Source organism: Rhinoraja longicauda, chromosome 35, assembly GCF_053455715.1.
Source record: "Rhinoraja longicauda isolate Sanriku21f chromosome 35, sRhiLon1.1, whole genome shotgun sequence".
In the NCBI taxonomy this organism is placed as follows: Eukaryota; Metazoa; Chordata; class Chondrichthyes; order Rajiformes; family Arhynchobatidae; genus Rhinoraja; species Rhinoraja longicauda.
Genome location: NC_135987.1, coordinates 6,547,900 through 6,552,146, shown reverse-complemented (window position 1 = coordinate 6,552,146; position 4,247 = coordinate 6,547,900).

The window sequence follows — 4,247 nt, the reverse complement described above, 5'->3', positions numbered from 1 at the left end:
ACTTCCTTTCTGTATATTTTATATTTTCATTCGTACTTTTGGGAAGGAGTCCAAGGATTAGTTGTGCTTGTGACAAAGCATGGTGTGGAAACAGTGCAATAACTCACTTCTCAAACAATGGTGTCGTTGGTAGAGCTGCTAGCTCACTGTGCTGGAGACCTGGGTTCAGTTTTGTGTGGAGTTTGCATGTTCTGTGTGGAGTTTGCACGTTCTGTTTGTGACCAGGTGGGTTTCCTCCGGGTGCTCTGGTTTCCTCGCGCGTCTTTGGGGTGTGGGTGTTTGTAGTCTAATTGACCTCCGTAAATTGCCCCGTGTGTGTCAGGAGTGGATTGGAAAGTGGGACTAGTGAGATTGATGGTCAGCATGGATTCGGTGGACCGAAGGGCCAGTGAAGTGTATCAATCAGAATGATGTTTCTATGTGACACATGCTCCAGCATAACAAATTTCCATTGTCTCTTGCAGAAATGCTGTCATTATTCAGCAGCTTTGTAGGCTTTCTCACCTGCACTGAACCTTTGCTGTCATTTTAAGAGTACAACGACCAATCTAACCAAAAACAACGTTAACCGATGACATCGATTCTGCATGGGGCTGATCCCAGTGGCGATCTTGCCCGTACAGTTTCAGAAATAGAAAATATTCTGCTTTGTTTAATTGTGAAACTGTTGAACTAATGGAGGAGCTATCATGTGTAAACATGTTGGACATCCATCAAGAGGTAACCCCAATTTTAATAGATGGCAAGTTGTTTTTCTCATGAGCAACATAGCCAGACACTCTAAGATATAAGATGTACCTGACTTGCTTTAGGAAGGAGTTAACCTTGTTAACCAGAGGTCTAATGTTGCGGCCGTCCCTTCCATTTGAATGGGTGAGAGTTTGTTCTGAACTTTCACCATCTGCTCTGTGTTGTGTCCTGCTCACCTGTGTTCAAGGAGTGGTGTCTTTTCCATTTTTGGTAAACCACTTTGTAGGCAGCAAAGTAGGCTGGTAGGGCCACTGCCGCACAGTGCCAGAGACCCAGGTCCGATGCTGACCTGACCACATTTGCCGTCTGTGCAGAGTTTGCACGTGCTCACTGTGACCATGTGGGTTTCTTCTGGGCGCCCTGGTTTCCTCCCACATTCAACCATGTGTGGGTTTGTAGGTTGATCGGCCCCCTCTGTAAACTGCCCCTAGTGTGTAGAAAGTAGGATAATATAGAACTAGAATGAGCAGGACAGTGGGCCGAATGGCCTGTTTCCATGCCATATCTCTAAACTAAAAACAAAAATAACTCGAGCCTGGTAAAACTGGCAGGAAACCAAGTCAAGTTCTCCATTCTCCATGGTTTTCTGGATTCTTGGGCACTACTTTAGCTTGCATTCCAATGTATTCTTCAATGCATTTCAAGAACTTGGGTGGCATGGTGGCGCAGCGGTAGAGTTGCTGCCTTACAGCAGAGGAGACCTGGGTTTGATCCCTACTACGGGTGCTGTCTGTACAGAGTTTTGCGTTCTCCTCGTGACCGTCTGGGTTTTCTCTGATGTCTTCGCTTTTCTCCCACACTCCAAAGACGTGCAGGTACGTACGTTAATTAGCTTGGTGTATGTGTGAATTGTCTCTTGTATGTGTAGGATAGTGTTAATGTGCTGGTTGGCATGAACTCAGAGGGCCAAAGGGCCTGTTTCTGTGCTGCATTTTTAAACTGAACTTGGTTTTTTCCTATTCCCTTTTTCCTCTGATACTCTCCCAGTGATTATTCCCAACTACTGCTACCTTGGCAGGAGATGGATCCCAGACCTGTTGAGCAACACCATGGCTGGCTACAGGTTCCACCTTCCCTGGGAATGGTCCCAGTGTGTCAAGAATTTAAGGCTCGATCTCTTTGGCTTTGCATGAACAGACGTAATCTCCACGTCCTGAAATAGCTACCTCTTGAGGTCCTGCACTCAAGATTCTGAGATTCTGTTTTCATGTGTCTGAAGAAGGGTCTCGTCCAGAAACGTCACCCATTCTCTCCAGGGATGCTGCCTGACCCGCTGAATTGCTCCAGCGTTTTGTCTATCCTTGGCGCCAATTTGACTTTGGGCCATCCATGCCCCTCAGAACATCCTACACCCTGCTCAATTATATCCCTGATCTTGCAATTGGATCCATTTCAGGCATACAACCCCAGGAAACATCAGGCTTTTAATGTTCCTGATGCTTCCCGATTTCACTGTATGTTAGGCCAACTCTAATTTTAACTTGGTGATAGTCTTTTTTTTGTTTTGAATGCCCCCATTGGGGAAAAATCAATTTGCTGTGTAGGCTGCTCCTTGGTGCAAATATCCGTCTTGCAAGGAGGCCTACATGCAAACAACCTCCCATCATGTTATTAATTTAAAAAGTCTGAAACCTAGGCTGATATCCATAACTACAAAGGGTGCATACCTCAGTCAACCATTCCTTCTCTCCAGAGATGCTGCCTGTCCCGCTGAGTTACTCCAGCATTTTGTGTCCATCTTCGGTGTAAACCAAAGATACTAGAGGAACAAGATGGACCACTCCGTCGCAATCACCTATACTGAAGTGTAGTACGCAAAGGAGCCATTTTAGCAGGCAAAACCTGCCGTCCGTTATGCTTCTCGGAGTGTAATCAGTGTTTTGGGGGAACAGTGTGTGATGATACCATTAAAATGCAGAATATATCTCATCTATCCACAGATTTTTGTTATTTTCCTTTTTAAATGTTTCTGCCTACTAAAATGGCGCCATGATCTACTATGGTTTTTAGGGTCGAGTGGTCTATCTTGCTCTGCTCTGTTATCTTTGGTGTAAACCAGCATCTGCACTTCCTTCCTACGCACACACATCTTAAGCCCGCCATGATGTTGAGTTAAGTCACCCCTCTGAGGTTTTGCAATGTTTCCAGTTCTTCATTGACTTTGTAATACAGGGATCAGATATGTGCACAGTTTCACCATATTGTACCTGGCAGAAGCACCCCCCAAGTTATTTGGTAGACTAATGAGAGATGGAAGCCAATGGAGTGTGCAATTCAATCATTGTCTGTAACTGGATATGAGAGCCATTGTTGTTGATGCTTTGAAAACAGGTTCGTCTTGAGTTTCCACATCTTGTGTTGGTACACCACTCACTTGAAATTCTGCACGTCAGCTCAAGATGTGCAGTGGTCTCTTGAGGTTACCTCATATTTAATAACACAACTGTACACCAGCCCCCAGCTCAAATTAATTGCCGTTATATATCAGAGGGGCTCTGAAAAATATCCCCAAATAACTTTTTGGTTCAACGATCCTAATAAGTAACTCTCAAAGGCTCTAGTTTATTAAAATACAGCCAATGGTCAAAGGTGACCACTGTTTTGCAATTAAATGAGGAAATAAATTGTTCAATTATCCGCGTAGAAAACCCACACAGTCACAGAGAAAACGTGCAAACTCCGCTCAAATAGTCGGGATCGAACCTGCATCACTGGCTTATAAGGCAGTCAATATGCCACTGTGCAGATGGTGGATTTTCCTAGAATAAATCATGGGAGTTCAAGTTGAGTTTATTATCACATGCACAGGTGTGGTGTGGTAAAGGTACAATGAAAATCTTCCTTTGAACAGCATCATACACACTATAGGGTTGCCAACTGTCCCGTATTAGCCGGGACATCCCGTATTTTGGGCTAAATTGGTTTGTCCCGTACGGGACCGCCCTTGCCCCGCTCCCAAATAAGGGACAAAGGGTGACATCACCGCCCCGCGCCCCACGTGACCTCACCCAGCGGCCACGTGCTCCCGCGGCTGCCATTGGTGGAGCGGGAGCACGTGGCCGCTGGCTGGGTGAGGTCATGTGGGGCGCGGGGCAATGACGTCACTTTGTCCCGTATTTGGGAGTGAGGAAGTTGGCAACCCCACAACTCATAGACTCGGATAACATGCAAAATCATAAATTGCACATAAATTCTGCAAGATGATAAAAGAAAAAAAACTTCAGAAATAGAAAACGTTTGTGCAAAATGCAATTGAAAAACAACTCCACAGTGGTGTAGCGGTAGAGTTGCTGCTTTGCAGAGCCGGAGATCTGGGTTCGATCCCGCCTCCGGGTGCTGTTTGCACATTCTCCCCGTGACCTGCGAGGGTTTTCTCCGAGATCTTCAGTTTCCTCCCACACTCCAAAGGCATACAGGTATGTAGGTAAATTGGCATGGTAAAATATGTTTTTTTAATTGTCCCTATTGTGTGTGTGTAGAATGATGTTAATATGTGG